The 19,257-nt window shown below is 37.7% G+C and overlaps 1 pseudogene; it reads left to right on the forward strand.

Moving 5' to 3' along the window:
* The first annotated feature begins 758 nt into the window (after nucleotides 1-758).
* Nucleotides 759-6,183, forward strand: LOC116123159 (annotated as a pseudogene).
* Nucleotides 6,184-19,257: the final 13,074 nt, after the last annotated feature.

Consider the following 19,257-nt stretch of genomic DNA (forward strand, 5'->3'; position numbering starts at 1 on the left):
TTGTTTATTCATTGGAATTCCGGATTCACTCACTAATCCTTCGGGTACCTGTGCATTCAAGGAATGATGCGGTTTTTGTAATGGAAGATATATTTACAAGTTAAGAAAAATAATTACACTTTTTACTCCATGTTTGAATTGAATTCAAGGATACTGTCATAAAAGAGAAAGTGTTTTTAGCTAATAACCTTTCCTTCCTCCCGTCATAAAAGAGAGAGTGTTTTTAGCTAATAACCTATTAACCTTTCACTACATTGGTGGATCCAAAGAAGGGCATGAGATACTTCTATGCAATGGGAATAATCGTATTAGACTATTATCCAATAATCATCAATAACGACTGAGTGGTGATATCATTTTGTTCGCCAAAAACAGTTTATTGACATTAATTAATTAATTATGGGAATGAATATATTCGCTTAATTACGAGGGATGAGAAGCCATACATGTTAGATTTTTTATTCACAACTTGTCATTATAATATTAATTTCTTTATTACTGTTAAACAATTCAAAGAAATAAAAAAAAAGAAAAGATTAGGATTTCATTAATACTCACAATATAATCGAATACAAAAGAATAATTTAACCTAAATATAAAGAGATTATATATAAGCTAAACAAGGGAAAGGAAATAATAAAAAGACTATCCTACCTTTAATAAACAATAAAACAAAATAACCTTATATTTATTAACAATTACTTCTCCAACTAGTAGTACAATATAAAGAATGGAGCCCGAGCCAAGATAAGAGAGCCATGCGACACGAAGAAGAAGGGGTGAACATGATAGTATGAGTCTACAGAAATGTTTTGTTTTTAAATTACATTTCATGGCATTCATTAACATCCCGTTCAGCATTAGCTTCGTTCGTAGTTAGCTCAGGAACAAGCGAACTTTTGAAACTATCACATCTCTGAAAAATATACAACTCCAAGCTTGCTTTTTGCAGACTAGTGTTTATTCTAATATAGATTACCAACTTCTACCCAACTAGCAATAACTTGTAAAACTATACCAAAACCTATTAATTGCTGGTATTAGTGTTTCATTAGCTACGCAAATGAACTAAAGTGTAAGACCGATTCGCACACTTTCATGGCCGCTACCTGTTCGAAGATATAATATTAATATAAATAAAAAACTATAAGTGGGCTGAAAAAGAAAAACAAAGATATTTTGTTGGGGATATTGACTGCATAAACAATTTCAGTGTCTGTTACTGTAGAAAAATGAACAGCAGATAGAGATCGTGTGGGGTAGAGCCAAATGGTGGTAAAGATTTCCAAAACCTTTTATTACAGAGAGAAACAGAGCTGCAGGTGGTGAAGTTTTTGGGTCAAACTGGTGGTTGACATACACGCGTGTAGTCTGCGTGTTTTACGCCACGTGGCCCTTGTCCTTTTTGCTTCTCATCAGTTATATATACCCGAGTTCCATGCTTTCATGTCTTTTTCTCCCGCAGAAAAATAACATTAACTGTTTGGTTTTGTTTCTCTTTCAAGCTATAGCTAGCTAGTCTACTCATCTTGAGCAAGAGCTCTAAATCCTTTTGAGTTTCTGTGACTCCTGATAGGTGTGGGCTGTGGAGTTGAAAATCTGAGTCTCAGTTGAATCAAGTCATAACTAAACTTAAATCCATCAAAGAAACAAGACTGATATCTCTTCTTTTCAACATTTCTTAGAAGCTTGCCTTTGTTAATTTTCATTTACAGTACACAAAGATTGAGTTACTAAATAATTTTTAAGTAGAGTTGCTTAAAGAAAGCCTTATTTTTCTTGCTCTCTGTGATAACAAAGCTAGGTGAGAACACTGGCAACAGGAACCACCTTCCTCACAACCAAGCTTTTGATCATTCCCTGGACGTGCATACTCAAGGCGGCTCCAACTGCTTCGATGATGATGGCCGCCCCAACGAACTGGTAATTTACTTTTCTTAAAGCAAAAAGTAAAATATGTTATGCTTTTAGTAAGTAGAAATAGTATTTCAGTTAACGTGTCTATTAATGATTCTTTTTTTCATGTTTTGTTTCTGAACCAGGGACAGTTTGGACTGCAAGTGCTCACGTAATAACAGCTGGGTCGGGAGTTTTGTCCCTGCCTTGGGCCACAGCTCAGCTGGGATGGATTGCGGGGCCAACTGTCATTTTCTTGTTCTCTTTTGTCACTTACTGCACTTCTACTCTTCAGGCTGCTTGTTACCGTTCAGGGTATCCTGGCAATAGCATGAGAAACTATACTTTCATGGACGCTGTTCGATCCAACCTTGGTAAATTTCACCACTGTCAAAATATCTAACAATTAAGCAACTGGGTTTCACTCAAATATCTAAATTACATTTTCCCCTTTTTTTTTTTTTTTTCCCCACAGGTGGAGTTAAATTTAAGATATGTGGGCTTATTCAGTTCCTGAATCTTTTTGGTATTGCCATAGGCTGCACAATTGCCTCATTTATGAGCATGATGTAAGTTTTATTTTATTGTTGTTTCTAGTTTTTTTAAATTAAAAAAACAAAAAAAACTAAGCATTCTAAATAGAATTTGATGTTTGTTGTTTTAGTGCCTTAATGAATCTTCTGGTTTTTGGTCAATCAGGGCTATCGAGAGGTCAAACTGTTTCCACAATAGCGGTGAAAAGAATCCATGCCATATGAATAGCAATCCATATATGATTGGTTTTGGCGTGGCACAAATTATTTTCTCTCAAATTCCTATCTTTGATCAGTTATGGTGGCTCTCCATTGTTGCTGCAGTCATGTCCTGTAACGCCCCACTTGAGGTACATAGTTAAGTTATGGTGTATTGTTTAAATGTTTATTGTTTTGCTTTTATTTGGGTCGATATATTGTTAATATTGGTTGGTTGGCCTTAGTTGAATTTTTGTTAAAGTTATTTTAAGAAAGATGTGAAGAAAATCCCTTAAACCTCCATTAGGGGTAAAATGGTCTTTTCACTTAAAATTAGTTGAAATTGTGGGGAGTGAAAAGAGATAGAATTTCATAGAGAATGCATTAAAAATGAGGGCATTATGGTCATTGACTAAGGGACATAGATGAAATTTCAAAGAAAGAATAAGGGCATAATGGGAAAGTGTGGTTATAAACTAAAGTGTTAAGGGTTTGAAACCCTTATTTTCTTCATTCCACCGCCACACTCCTCCCCCATTTTCTCTCAAATTTTCATTCAATCCTCCAAGGATTTTGAGGGCTTTTAAGTGGTTTTTCATAGGGCTTTGATTCTAGGTATCAAAAGGTAAGGATTCATACTCTTTATCTATGATTTATTTGTGTAAAGATTGAGTTCTTATAAAGTTTATGCTTAGGGTTAAGAGAAGATTGGAATCCAACAAGAGTAGAGAGTTTAGGAGAGACTACTCAAGCACAAGGTAAGTAAATTCCACTCAAAATCCAACTCAAGCTAAAATTTAAGAATTCAAGTGAGTAGAGATTTATTTTAAATATGCATATGTTGTGATTATTGAGAAATTGAGATGAGATGTATGATGTATTATGCTTATTGTTGGATATATTTGAATATGAGAAGTATATGTGATGATTTGATGATGGGTTGAAATTGGAAGAATTGGAGAAATTTTTGTGGAGTGTGTTTGCCATGTAGGTATGTGATGCTATAAGAGAGTTTTTCTCTCATTTTGGATGGTTTGAGAACTAAATAGAATGATAATTGAATTAGGGTTTGTTTATGCATATGAGTTGTTTGATGAAATGCCTAAGTGAAATCTGCCCTGTCACTGCCGTGACTTTCTAGGTAATTTTTGGGCGACTTACGGTTTGAACTGGGCTGAGACCAAAACATAAAAGTTGTAGCCCTGTCTCTAAGCTTTAAAACGAGACCAAAACCGTAGCAATCCGAGATGTATAACTCAAGTTATGCCTTCTTGAGTGTGACCTGCGCAGAATGGCAGTTTTGATGCAATATTGCATTTGTGCATTTCAAAAGTGCATTAAGTAAGAAACTTTAAGCATGAACCATCCTTATGCATTAATTGTGCATTGAGAAGTAGTTTGAGAAAGAGTAAAGAACTTTGTGAATGGGCTACTCTAAAAGTAAAGAGAATGAGAAAATCTAAGAATGGTTGGTGCTTTGTGAACTCCAACCGGAAGTTACGAAAAGTGGGTTGGTGCTTTGTGAACTCCAACCGGAAGTCACGAAGAGTGGGTTGGTGCTTTGTGAACTCCACCCGGCCGTGCCTCCGGTAAGATGAGGCCGTGACATTCAAGTGAGAAAGAATGAGAAAATATGAGAAAGAATAGAGGAAGAGAATGAGTAGAAGTCACGAAGAGTGGGTGGGTGCTTTGTGATCTCCACTCAGCCGTGCCTCCGGTAAGATGAGGCCGTGACATACAACAGAAAGTTAATAGAAAAGAGCTATGTGAAAGAGAAACAGAAAGAGAAAATAAATGAGATGAGAAGAGTGTAAGGAAAGAATTAAGAGAAAGAGTTACGGGGATAGACGAGTAGAGGATTTACTTACTGAGCATTATTTTGTGCTCACCCCGTTGTTTTTCTTTGTGTTTGCAGGATCTAGGTGAGGACGCGGTCGGATGGGCATCGGCAAGTGAGGAGTAATAGCTACACTGTCCACTGTTTTTGATAACTTTTACTTATGATGCCTTACTTTGTATAAAGAAAGATTAAATGTATTAAAAGAAAATTTTGGGCCCATTTACTTTTGCTAATATAAATATATTTACTTGATGTATTTCTATACGTATCCTAGTATGAAGCAGTTATTACATGTCCTTCACTTACTCAACAATTGGTATCGGTCTTGGCATTGCTAAAGTTGCAGGTAGCTATGGCTATCTGCATCTGTAGTTGCAAATTTTATACTACGCTTGGATTAAATTTCAGGAAGTTGATGGTTATAGAAATGCTAACTTAAGTTTTTTCATTTACTTTATTTCCAGAAACTGGAACTTTCAGGGGAAGTTTAACTGCTATAAGCATTGGAACTGTTACTGAAACCCAAAAGATATGGAGGAGCTTCCAAACACTTGGAGGCATTGTTCAAAGAAGTGATATTTTGCTTGAAGCATTATTTTGGATTAAACTGGAGCTGTTCTGGCGGCAAAAGAAAAGGCTGAAGTTTGAAAAACTGGTCTGGAACAGTTCACGTTGCTGTTCTGTAGGCATGCTGAAGTGATGAATTTTGGTGAGTTCAGCATGTATTTAGGTTGTCAACTTTGTATCAAATTAATGTGATGTAATCAAAGTTGCTAAGTTTGTGTGGTTAGGAAGCCATTTTGGACTAAAATATGTTTTATGGTTAGGTGCAATAGTGTCTGTCATGTATATATGTCTGCTGTAATTTTTCAGTTTAATATAATGCAATATTTCAGCTCTTTTCCTTTTTCTTGTTTTTCATCCTTTTCTCTCCCGTAAGACTATATTCATGCTCATAAAACCAACAGGCATATCTTTTACCTATTCTTACTCCATCGTCCTCATTGAAATTCAGGTATATCTACGTATATCATTCTAATAAATACCAAAACAGAAAGTGTTTAATATATATAACAGGACACATTAAAATCCCCACCATCGGAAGAAAATACAATGAAAAAGGCATCACTATTAAGTGTTGGAGTAACAACTCTATTCTACATGCTCTGTGGCTGCTTTGGCTATGCCGCCTTTGGAGACTTGTCACGTGGAAATCTCCTCACTGGTTTTGATTTCTATAAACTTTTCTTGCTGCTTGACATAGCCAATGCAGCCATTGTTATCCACCATGTTTGTGCATACCAAGTGTACTGCCAGCCCCTCTTCGCATTCATCGAGAAACAAGCTGCTGCAAGATGCCCAGACAGTGACTTTATCACCAGAGAAATTAAAATCCCAATTCCAGGATTTAGACCCTTCAGTCTAAACCTCTTCCGTTTGGTTTGGAGGACAATTTTCGTGATCCTAACCACTGTGACTTCGATGTTTCTTCCATTATTTATCCTTGGAGCTCTATGATTTTGGCCACTCACAGTCTACTTCCCTGTTGAGATGTACATAGCACAAAAGGGTATACCCAAGTGGACCACAAAATGGCTTGGCTTCCAAATCCTAAGTTTTGCTTGCCTAGTTATCACCATAGCTGCCGCTGCGGGGTCTATTGCAGGAGTTATTCCTGTCCTTAAGTCTGATAAGCCCTTCTCGACCAGCTGCTAATTCAGTTGAATCGAAATGGTAGCCGCCATTTATCAACATTTTTCCAAGACAAGGAAGAATCATAATAATTAGTATTTTCAGTTCTTGTTCAATGTTCATGTCACCTAAACAGTCGTGTCACTGGTATTGCTCTTAGTTTTCTGTTGTTTCTTTTTCATTTTTAATCAAACGAAAGCAAGACCAACGTATTTCTTGCGTCCACATTTACGCTCTATCAGTGGCGGACACAGGATTTTGGCCCAGGGGATCCCTCCGCGGTTTCGTCATTGTTTATCAAACAACTAGTAAAAACTTAAAAAAAATCACAAAACCTTATGCAAAAGAAATAATATATTATCAATAATCTAAAAAAAAAAAAAAAATAATGTAATAATACAATACTTTACTACTTGAATAAATCTATGAGAAGTTAAACCTTGAGCAAATTATGTTGAAAATAACATTCAATTCACAAGAAAACACAAGAAAATTTTTACATGGAAAAACCTCTTCAATTAAAGAGAGCAAAAGACCACGGGAATCTAACGATCCACTTAAATCTAATATAATTAAAAGAGTTTACAACAATCACAATCCACCAAAAATGTTCTACACAAATTTCTTATTTCTCCGCTTTTTTTTATTTTTTATTTTTTTTTATTTTTAGCTTTCAAAGATTATAATATAAATTTTCATGACTTTAATCAGACCTAACCTAAGCTAGAGTCAATCAAAACTTAAATTAAGTCAACATTGCCTAGACTTTTAATATGAATTAATAAAAAAGAGAAAATTTTCTTAGTATAAACATAGATAATAACTCAAACTTCTTTAATAATTTTGAACAGTCAAACGGTGACGTTAGAAATGTAGGAAAGTGATGGGTGAAGGGTGAAGAATAATATTTAGTAAAATATAGTTAAAGTTTAATTTTGGAAAGCAGGAACATTCTTAAACACAAAACAAACTCACAAGATCCATGCCCTTTTCCATCAAATTAAAATAAAAAACCTTCAAAAATTAAGCATCATTCAACCCTAAAACAAACTAAAATGAAATGAGCAATACACATATCTAAAACTGATAAAACAGAAAACGAAGCTAATTGTTGCACCTTGATTAGTGAAAGCTTCAACAATTTTAGTTTTCAAAAGTTTTAAGAATGAATAACATAGAGAAAGTGGAAGAGAGAATGAGAGAGTAAAAAATTTTAGGGATAAAGTCATAAAAAACAGGTGGACGTAGAAAAGAGTGGAGAGAGTTTTAAACTTTTTATATAATGTAGGCTTGGAATATATATTAATAGCAAATTTTTTATGAGTCTAGATATATGTATAATATTTTTCATTTTTTTTTTAAATCTAAAGGTAGGCCTAGATATATATATTAATAGAATTTTGTTATAGGTCTGTATCAACAATTTTTTTTAAAAATGTGAGGGTAGGCCCAAGGGGTTGGGTCGCCCTGCGCTATATGTAACTTTGTCTATTTTCCAAATGCAAAAATGCAAGAAGTTAAGCCAATTTATGCTAATGTGAAACCCCGTTTTTAATCATAATATATATTACATATTCTTTGTGATTTTATTTTTATAGAAGGGGATTTCTGTTAGTTTTTAAAAGTTTTATTGGGAGTGAAATTGCAAGAAAAGGAAGTTGTTGGGTTTGCATGTAACAAGGGGCAAAATCTAGAGGCTTTCGAAGGAGAAGCTGATGTGGCAGGGGTTTAACAGGATTATATGTAATCTAGGGGCAGAAGCATAATTCTGGAAAGATTAAAAATATAAAAAAAGGGGTTGATTTTCGTCCAGATCAAGGAAGAAGGAGACTATGAGAGAAGAAAGAAAAGAAAAAAAAAAAAAGAGAAGAAAGAAAAGAAGAGAGAGAAGAAGAAGAGAAGAAAAGAGAAAAAGAAAATAGGTTTGGTCGAAGAGAAAGAAAGAAGCAGAAAGGTGAGAAGGAAAAGAAGTGAGATAGAGAGAGTGGGTATGTGGCGATTAAGAGAATTGAAGAACATTAGTTCCAAATTTTCATCTATGGGTAACATGTGTTGGAGTTGTCGACTACTTCAGCATTATTGGGTTACGCAGATGCATTTGGGCAGCGCCCCCGGGCCTGTAGCTGATTTGGGCCTTTTCTATGTATAACCACTGTAGGATTTCTTTAAGTTATTAATTCCTTATTGGGTTGGGTTTGGGAATAGGAATCCTTGTAAACTAGGTTTTGTCACTTAAAACCTAGTATATAAACATATTTTTCTCTTGTTATGAGTGTGATAGCAAATCATAGGGCAATTCATTCATTCATTGTAAACGAGAGAGAGGTGAGGAAATATTACAATAATATTGACTCGGTTAGACGTATCCCATATTGGGTGAACCAGGGTAAATCATGCGTGTTATTTTCTCTATATTTATTATCTGTGATTTACTTTATTATTGTTTTGTTCTCGCTACTGTCTCTATTTAGTTCAACATGCATTTCTCTGTAATTTTCGTTACATTTCTCCAAATTTGAGATTCTTAAGCTAATTTCCTTGATTTTGGTTCAATAGGGGGAAAAGAAGGTAACTTTGAGGAGATCACACCACGTTGCGTTGAGCTTAAACTTGTGAGTGGCAAAAGCTAAAACTTTCTTCAAAATTCGAGCTTGTTTGTTTTGATTGAGATGATCATTTTAATGGGTTTGACAGCTTGTGAATTTTGTTATCACATATATATATAGAATTATGTTGTACAGTTGCTTTTTATATTGTATTGGCTCTTGAGATTGCAGAAGTAGAAATGAAGCTTGATGGTGGCGATGGATTATTGGTTGTGAGAGGGTGACAATCTCGGTTGTTGAAATACAAGTAGTTGGTTTTACCTGAAGTTGTGGCTGTAGATAAGGGAGAAAACCCTGCATAGTCTTTCTCCGACTTCGTTAAGCATATTTTGGCTACATAATTAAATAGTTTATGCTCTCGTACAAATGGTTGTTGCATACTCCTTTGCTGTCATCCACTGTCAAACACAAACACAAACCAAAATCAATTTATTACTGATTATCAAAACTTGTTCACTGTTTCTTATCAAAGTAATTCTCATTTCAGGATCACAGAGATTCCAATAAATAGTAAGGTTTTCTTTTCGCAATAAAGATGGGTTCATAACTCAATTTTATAAACTTTCTCTCATAACTTTGACATAACAGCTTGTAATTAGTCAATTCTCAATAGGACAGACGAGACCTATTACAGACTAACCAATTATGAATGGTCACGTCGAGGTTGTAAGAGAAAGTTTTTGATTGGGTTATAAATATAGTATTGCCTTCCTTTTTACACTCCAAATAAAGCGAATAATCCTAGTTTTGCATTTGACTATGAACAGATCAAAATGTTTTCAGTAGCGAATTCAATCAATTTACATTTAAATCTAATATGTATATCATTGTCTGCAAAGAAATTAAGCACCTGAGCAGCTTCGATTTCCGAGTCTTGTTTCTGAATTTGAAAAGAGTGTGGTCTTAGCATGCAAACAAAAAATAAATCTGATTCCCGGAAGAATGATTGGTGTTATGCCTGGAAAAGTAGGGCTGACGCAGAGCCCTGTCAGCGTAAGTGGTCAGAGCTTAGGTAAGTCCAGTAGCCATTCAGACGCAGCCACGTTGCACACTGACACAAGCGACATGCTCCTGCCAGTGCAGTAGGTGTGCGTCAGGCTGCTGAAAGGCTGGAGGCGATCCATGTGTCCCATCCCTGTAAGAGTCGAGTAAATCACTTGAGCAGGTGAATAACGGGACGTAAAAAAGGATTTGCACGACAATCTGACCCACTCCCCGATTTAGTAATCATTACCTCAATTCATCCCACTATAAGTAGAGGGTTCCTCTCCCGTTTGTGGGATTAGCAAAATTCTATTTGGAATAGCATATATCCTCTCTCTCTCTCTCTCTCTCTCTCTCTCTCTCTCTTGTAATCTCTTGTAAATCAGTTCGCTGAATGCGACCTGATCCCATATATTAATACGATATCAGTGGACGTAGGATTTGCTTATTTAAGCATTCGAACCACTTTAAACACCGTTCTTCACTCTTTATTTAGCTTAATACCCCTATACACGTGTGTCTTCTGAGTCAACTCAGTAATTCCCATGTGCGTTTAGTTGGTGCCAAAATCACGCATCAACAGTTTAGCGCTAGAAGGAGGGCCTGATTTAGTATTCGTCCTTCATCAAGAGAATCTCTAACTAATCGGTCCTACAACAGCAAATGGCTCGCCGATTCGAACCTGAGCGAACCAATCATGGTGAGGAAGAGATCCCCCAGGTGCAAGATGACACTTCTTTTGAAGTGCCCCTAGTCCTGCCAAATCTCATAAAGGATATCCCTTCTAGCTCATGGCTTGATCCAGCTGTCATGAGCTACTTAAAGAGGTTCAACAATACTCTCCAAACGGTCAACCAAAGGCTAAATCGTTTAGATCAGGGTCGCGCCACCCGAATCAAATGAGGCGGTGCCACCGCCAAAAACTCCTATAGGTCGCATGAAAGCACGGAAAAAGGCGATAGCCCGTACCACGCGCACTGTAGCACGTCAAAGAAAGGAAAAACAAGTGGCGAACAGCGGCCCTAGAGGCTCCGAGGGACCAGCGAACACTGACCTTACCTCGGGTAGAAAACCCGTGGTGTAAAGACTTGGTGACATGTCGCCGCCCGAGCTATCTCATGCCACATTGAGCGAGCACTCCCACAAAAGTGCAACGTGGGGAGATTCCCACTATCGCCAAAATGACGACTCTGATCATCGTCGCGTAGGAAGTTCCTACCGTCCGTGGGTTGGTTAGCACCACCGCAGAGGTCGAGAAGGTTCCTCGGACCGTTCATCATCATCGCATGACTCTAGCTAGCGTGTGTCGAGAGTGGCCAAAATTGTCGACCGAGGCAAGGAGGAATCCAACCTTCTGACTTTCCTCAATTGCAATCATGAGGGTCGAACCCGCATGGGGGAAAGTAATCCCCAGATGGCTTCGTTGCCTCAGATTGAGGAGCTACAGCAAGCTCTAGATTAGCTAAAGGCTTAGCAAAATGAGCGAGGGCAGGTCGTAGAGGCGTCTCCCTTTTCTCCGGTTGTGTTAGCCATCCCTCTCCTATCCAGATTTAGAATGCCCGATATGCGGGCGTTCGATGGGAATTCTGATTTGCAGGATCATTTGTACGAATTCAATAACCTGATGGAACTTCACCAAGTCTCTGACTTGGCAAAATGCCGATGCTTGGCAGTGACTCTTACATCTCATGCCAAGCGATGGTTCAGGTCGCTCCCAGCGGGATCGATCAGCTCGTGGAATCAGATAAGCTCGACATTCTTGAGACAATTCCAAGCGAACAGGAAGTTCTCAATGCCTTTGAGCTACCTTAGCAATATAAGGCAAGAGAGGGATGAATCCCTCTAATCTTACATCGACAAATTCCACCGAGAGCTCCATAAAGTAGCTCACACTCCCCAAGAGTCCATTCGAACTCTAATCATTACGGGAGTTCGTCCACAGACAGATTTGTGGAAGGAGCTGCAATCAGAGGACGATGTTTCTCTCACCCGCTTCTATAGCCTCACGGAGAAATACCTCCGTATTGAGAACTCCGTGGCGGCACTCAACCGTCACAACCCTGATCCTTCAGGTAGTATGCCAGGTCGGGGGGAAAATAAGAGGGTTGATCATCGATGGGCTAACGATGATCAGTGAAAAGGAAAGAAACAGTAGTTTGAGCCCAAGAAGTCTTATGCTCCTGTTCCTCGTCGCGATCCCGATAGGGATCAATATACTCCTTTAAATGCATCTGTCTCGGCCATTCTTGACAAATCAAAAGAGGCCGGCCTGCTCGGAAAGCCTAAGCCCATGGAAAATCCCCCTTTAGCTAGAAACAGTAAAAAGTACTATCGTTATCATCGGGACAATGGGCATCACACCAATGAGTGCCGAGCTCTCAAGCAGGCAATCAAAGACCTTATCAAACATAGGCATTTCAAAGAGTATGTTGATGACTCTGCTCTCGTAAGGGAGAAAAATCAAGAGGAACCGAGCAAGAAGCGTCGTGATCGCAAGGGTATCTGTAGCATGGGGATAATATTTGGGGGACCACACCTTGGGGGAAACTCGCAAGGTGCCCAAGAAAGATATGCTCACGTAGCTCGTCACGACCCTATCTGTGTAATGAACACGACGCAGTGACCATCAAAGGTTCACAGAAAGGAAGAAATCACCTTCTCTGAAAAAGACGCAGTCCGATTGCATCATCCCCATGATGATGCTCTCGTCATCATGCCCCAAATAGGGCGCTGTGACATCCACAGAATATTGTTGGATAACAAAAGCGCTGTGAACATCCTGTTCCATCGAGCTTTCGAAAGAAGAAATTGGATAAGGCCGATCTGAAGCCCTCATCTATCCCCCTATATGATTTTACAGGGGATCACCTGATCCCCAAGGGAATGATCTCGCTTCTAGTCATGCTGGGTGACTTTGACGAGGTGACCAGGGTCACTGAATTCTTGGTAGTGGATTGCCCCTCCGCTTTCAATGGCATCCTAAGGCGACCTCTACTAAGAAACTTCAAGGTAGTCACTTCGATCTACCATCTCAAGATGAAGCTCCCCACCCCGATGGGGATAGGGGAAGTAAGTGGACCTCAGCGCGCGTCTTGCGACTACTATGTAAGGGTAGTGCAGATGACGTGTAAGGGGAAAGGCATCCCGCATGGCATTCCCGAACAGGCGATAGCGATAAGTCGGATCGAACCACAACCTGGCCCAACCAAGGATAATATGGATCCTTGTATCTAGGAATGCCCTTCCAGTGGGCCTATTGAGGATCTAACAGAAGTGTTAGTCGACCAAAACGAGCCAAGCCGAGTGTTGAGGATTGAAGCAATCTCAACCTCTAGCTCGCTAATGACCTAACCAGCTTCCTCAGAGAAAATATTGATGTGTTCGCATGGACGCATGCCGATATGGTCGAGATCAGCCTGGACATCATTTGCCATGCTTTGAATATCGATAGTGAAGCCAGGTTGGTTCGTCAGAAAAGAAGAGCGATGGATCCAGAGCGATATGCTGCCTTGAAAATCGAGGTAGATAATCTCCTTCAGAATGGGTCCATCCGAGAAGCGCTCTACCTGAGCTGGGTTGCCAACCCGGTTCTAGTGAAGAAGTCCAATGGCAAGTGGCAGACTTATGCTTGTTGGGTTCATGCATTTTGAACATGGAAATGGAGAGAAAATGATGATCAAGGTGATGGATGCAAGATAGAACACAAACATAACACATAAGCCCAAAAAATTTCAAGGTAAGGATAGAATATTACCTACTCCTTTACTATTCAACACTTGAATCTTCTTTCTTGGAATCTTAGTTCTTCAAGTGAAGTTGAAGAACCTCAAAATGTGATCCACACAAGTCAAGGAAGAGAGAACCGTGAGAGTGAGAGAGAAAATGAGAGAGTGATTTTGCTTTAATTGATTCAATTCAATTAAAATGGCATAAAACTTAATTCATATACCATGGGCATAAAGTGTAATTTTAAATTGTTTTGGGAAGGCCTCAAACAATTTAAAATTAACTTGAGAACAAACATTTATGTCAAGTCCTTGGTTTTATGGTTAATTCATAATTAGACCAAATTTTAATTCCATTAAATATTCTAACCCTTTAGAATAAAATTAATGCACTTTTGCCCCTATTATTGAATCCGATTCAATAATAATATTTAATAAATCCTTATTACCCTTGGTTAGTACTAGCTATCCATGGATAATCATTTCTCAGCAATACATTAATTCGGATGCAACTGTTTATGTCTGAACATCATTAATCTGATTAATGATATGTATTACTCTCTCTGCTTGAGCTTGGTTTTATGTGTGACCATTTTGGTTCACTGTGATCTAGCCATGGGCCCAATATCAGATTTTGACATGTTTCGCTATAAGTCTTTATAATCAAAACTCCCACTGATTATGGTAGACGTTTAGCAATGTTCCATAACACCTAAACCACAATGAAGTGTAAACTCCAATGAACCTATTCTGATCGTACGTACCGTGTAGTCAAATCCCTCCATTATCTAATCCCGATTAAGAATGGTTCATGGTATGTCAAAACCTTTAACTTAATCTTTAATCGAATTTTCAATCGATACAATGGAACTCATCAACATGAAACTACTTTTCATCTGACATTCATTATACTCTGGCCAGAGATTTCCCTTTTCCAATGTTTATTGACATTTGTCTGAGAACTCGAGATTGGACTATTTTGAGTTAACGGATCCCATCTTGACCATCACTTGTCCTCGCACATGAATAACATATGACCAAACTGGCTTATTACACAAGACATGACTAGTCTCGTGCTTATACACCATATGAACCATATGCATCCTATGTTGAATCCAACCGTGATGTCTCAGGTCTAAGGATCAATGGTACACTAGCACGATCCTACGATATGCATCATTGACTATATCCATGTGATTCATCATAATTGGTCGTATTCGATAACAATTCACTAACCGTTTATCCATGCTAATGCCTTAGTGACATACCTCTTATAATCACCCACATTAATACTATCACATGATATTCAATGGAGACATTTAGCATGCCTACTATGCAATGTTATTGCCTAATTAACATTACTCGCGTAGGGAATTCTTTGATGATTTGATCTTCTGAAGATCCGTGTCATTCGGACATTTCACATGCAATATTAAATATAATATAATATAAATGAAGCAGAAAAGCAACATGTGAAATAAGAACACTTTTTTTATTCATAATACATTTACAAGATATAATGTCTTGAAACCAACCACACGATTGGTTCCTAGGGCATACACTAACAGTGTTGACTTCACCAACCTTAACAAAGCCTGCCCAAAAGACAACTTTCCCCTACCCAGGATCGACCAGCGCATTTGACCATTGATCGCGACTAGGTGTCGCGAATCAATGGAAAAGAGTGACCGTCACGCTTCGAGAAACCAAATTGTCGTTCTCTTCCGTTGAAACACTCAAGCGACAACACGTTTTCCCTCCTCCACATTGAATGAAAGATCAACATGCATGAAGAGTGGTGGAAATGGAGAATGAAAGCATGAAATGATGGATTAAAAAAAAAAACGGTTTTCAAATATAGCTTGGAAAAGAGATTATACCTACTCCTTTGCTTTGGATTGATGAAGATTAGCCTCAAAGTAATGAGACCTCCACACTTTAACACCACCTTGAGAGAGTTAGAGAGTGGCCGTGGCTAGGGAGAGAGCTTTTAGTTTGGTTTTTGAGTGAACAAGTGAAGAATGAACTAAAATGCAACCTTTTGCATTTATATGTACTTGGACAATTTTGTAATTATTTGTTTTTCACTTCCAAGCCCCAATAAAATCTTATTTTAAAAGTGACCCCACAAATTTATTATGTTACCCTTTGAATAATCAATATTATTCAAGGGCCCATGTAAACTAAACTAGTTTACATTAGCAACCCATAAATTTACCCTTTTACCCTTTAACTATTAAAAGTTATTTTCATTCATCTCATTAATCTTAACACTTTAAGATATAATAATTAAATATAATTAATTATTGCTTGACCATTTTAACCCTTTAAATGTCACAAATAATTTTCTATATAACTATTACCATAGAAATCCCGTCATTACCCTCGGAAGGTGCTAGCCCTCTTCGGATAATCATTTCTCTCTCTCATCCTTCTCTAACTTCTCAAGGCTATTGGTGTGACCATGTAGGTCCACCATGGATTAGCCGTGAGCCTCTTCTGGATGAATCTAGAAACCTGTCTAGAGGCCCAACGACTATGGTAAACATCTAGCAATGTGCCATAGTCCCTAAACCATGATGAAGAAATACTTCATTGAACCCATTTCAGATCATACGTACCATGCAGGTAAAGTCCCTCTATTGAAATATCCTGATCAAGCACGAATTCATGGAACGTCAAAATCCTAAACTCGATCTTCTACTGAATCATCGATCAATATGTCCGGAACTCGTCATTACAAACTTGCTTTTGTATGACTAATAATAGACTCTAGCCAGAGATTTTGACTTCTGACATTTATCGACGTTCATCTAGGAACTCGAATTTGGATAGAGTCAGCAGTACTCTCGATCCTATATTTTCGAGTCAATGGATCCCCTCTTGACCATCGTTCATTTCCGCATATGAACAACGAATGACCAAATAGACTTTATTATACAAAACATGATTAGTCTCGTACTTATACACTGTATGAATCATACGCATCCGTATCAGATCCGACTACAATGTCTCAGGTCAAAGGACTACATCATGCACTGATATAACCAAACGATAAATCATTGACTACATGTTTTTCCAAGTGATTTGTCGTTATTCGGTCACGTTCGAAAAACAGTTCACCAACCGCTAATCCATACCAATACCCCAGTGACATGACTATCATCGTCATCCGTACTTATATCAACTCATGATATCTTTCGGAAGCATCCGATATGCCTACTGTGCAATATAGTTGCCCAAATTATATTGCTTCCGTAGGGAACCCTTTTTCGATAATTCATTTATCGATTAAATGAATCATCTGGACAATTCATATACATACTTTATTTTAAATGCATGACAGAATAAAGGAAGCAATTTATATATATGAATTGAAGAATTCTTTCTTCTATTATTTATGATATATAGATACAAGACAAAAGAGTAATACTACACATACATCATTTTCATACAACATTTCCCATACAATATTATGTGGCAAGATATAATTGGTTAATTTAAAATTAAAATTAAATTTTCACCCAATCACATCTTACCACATAATATTGTATGAGAAATATTGTATGGGAATGATGTATGTATAGTATTATTCCAAGACAAAATGCTCTGAAATCGACAACACGAATGGTTTTTAGGGCATACACTAATATACACTGACATTGAATGCGCCCACATCCGCATTTAATGTTCTGATAGGGAATGTCGTTTTAGCATGGCTCATATTTAATGTGCATGGCTTGCACTTATTGCGCACAGGATACATTTGTCAGAGCAAAAGATATTTCATTAAATGCATCAGCTACAAAAGTGCAACGGATAACATTTGAAGAGGTCTTTATATATAACACTCTTTGTCTTATGTCAGTTGCGAAGCGACGTGACCTCTTCGGCAAAAATTCTGCTAAGTACAATAAGGTCGCAGACCTTGGTCAAAAACTAGTCATCGTTATGACACTAAACATGGTCTGAGAATAGGTCGTTGATCCTAAGGAGTAAGCCATGTCATGTCACCTACATGGAAACGTTTCTTTGACCTCTTTGCAGCCAGGTCGGATTGATAAATATCTCATCAAACGCATCAAATCAAGGCATAATATGTAGTTTCCAAGGTTCGATTCTCAAACCTTAAAAACTAGGGGACTTTTGTTATGCCTAGAAAAGTAGGGCTGACGCAGAGCCCTGTTAACGTAAGTGGTCAGAGCTTAGGTAAGTCCAGCAGCCATTCAGACGCAGCCATGTCGCAATCTGACACAAGCGACATGCTTCTGCCAGTGCAGTAGGTGTGCGTTAGGCTGGTGAAAGGCTGGAGGCGATCCACGTGTCCCATCCCTGCAAGAGTCGAGTAAATCACTTGAGCAGGTGAATAACGGGATGCAAGAAAGGATTTGCACGGCAATCTGACCCACTCCCTGATTTAGTAATCATTACCTCAATTCATCCCACTATAAATAGAGGGTTTCTCTCCCGTTTGTGGGATTAGCAAAATTCTCTTTGGATTAGCATATATCCTCTCTCTCTCTCTCTCTCTCTCTCTCTCTCTCTCTCTTGTAATCTCTTGTAAATCAGTTCGTTGAATGTGACCTGATCTCATATATTAATACGATATCAGTGGACGTAGGATTCGCTTATTTAAGCATCCGAACCACTTTAAACACCGTTCTTCACTCTTTATTTAGCTTAATGCCCCTATACACGTGTGTCTTTTGAGTCAGCTCAGCATTTTCCACGTGCATTTAGTTGGTGCCAAAATCACGCATAAAAAATTGGTGACTTTGCCTGTCAAATAAAAATTTAAAAAACAGTATAGAGATTGTCAAATGTTGACAATTGTATAGGGGAAATCAATTACACGTCAATTTAAAGGAAGAAATGTTGCTACCTGAAGGCTAAAACTTCCACAAATTCTGCGTCAACCTGAAACAAAATGAAGCAATGGGTAAATTATAATTATGCATTTGCTAAACCTGAGAAAAAGATAGAGAATCTAAAACTCAGTACTGTATCCATTAATTGCTGATTTCACACTTACTCCTGTCTCTTCTTTAACTTCTCTTGTTGCAGCTGTACAAATATCCTCACCCTGCAGTGGATGATACGATTTTAGTTCATGAAAAGTTCTTGTTAAAAAAAATAAAAAGCACCATACTTTCTAATGAACTCACCTCATTGAATTATCATTGTTTTTTGTTTAACCGCACAGTAAACCTTAACAAGGGTCACAGAAATTCTTTCGTTCCTTGGGTAAATGTTTTTTGCTATTTATCATTGAATTATCAACCTGGAGGATCAGTTTTGTCATTCATTCGTACATTACATAAAACTATACTATTGAAATAATACTTGTAACATATATACATTCTATTGAATTATCAACCTAGAGTATCAGTTTTGTCATTCATTCGTACATTACGTAAAACTATACTATTGAAATAATACTTGTAACATATATACATTCTATTCTATCTGTTAACTAAATACTATACTGTTACAAATCTTCAACTACAATATTAGAAAACATACCAGTCAATGTTACATATAAAATCCTATAAAAGGATCCATGGTAATAATTAAATAATTCCTCCATGTCACTCATTAGTAGGCCTGTGTGGTGGGATTCATGCTCTTTTGGCCTTAATACCATTATGCAACCACTACTGGGTGGCCTGATGGTAAAAAAGTAAAAAGAGGTTTCATGAACTCCCGAGTTTGAGTTCCCAGGTACTAATAGAGGTGACCATTAGGGGCTTAGGGCTCTTACTCAGTTGACAGTTCTAAGACCT

Source organism: Pistacia vera, unplaced genomic scaffold, assembly GCF_008641045.1.
Source record: "Pistacia vera cultivar Batoury unplaced genomic scaffold, PisVer_v2 Contig140, whole genome shotgun sequence".
NCBI classification, from domain to species: domain Eukaryota; kingdom Viridiplantae; phylum Streptophyta; class Magnoliopsida; order Sapindales; family Anacardiaceae; genus Pistacia; species Pistacia vera.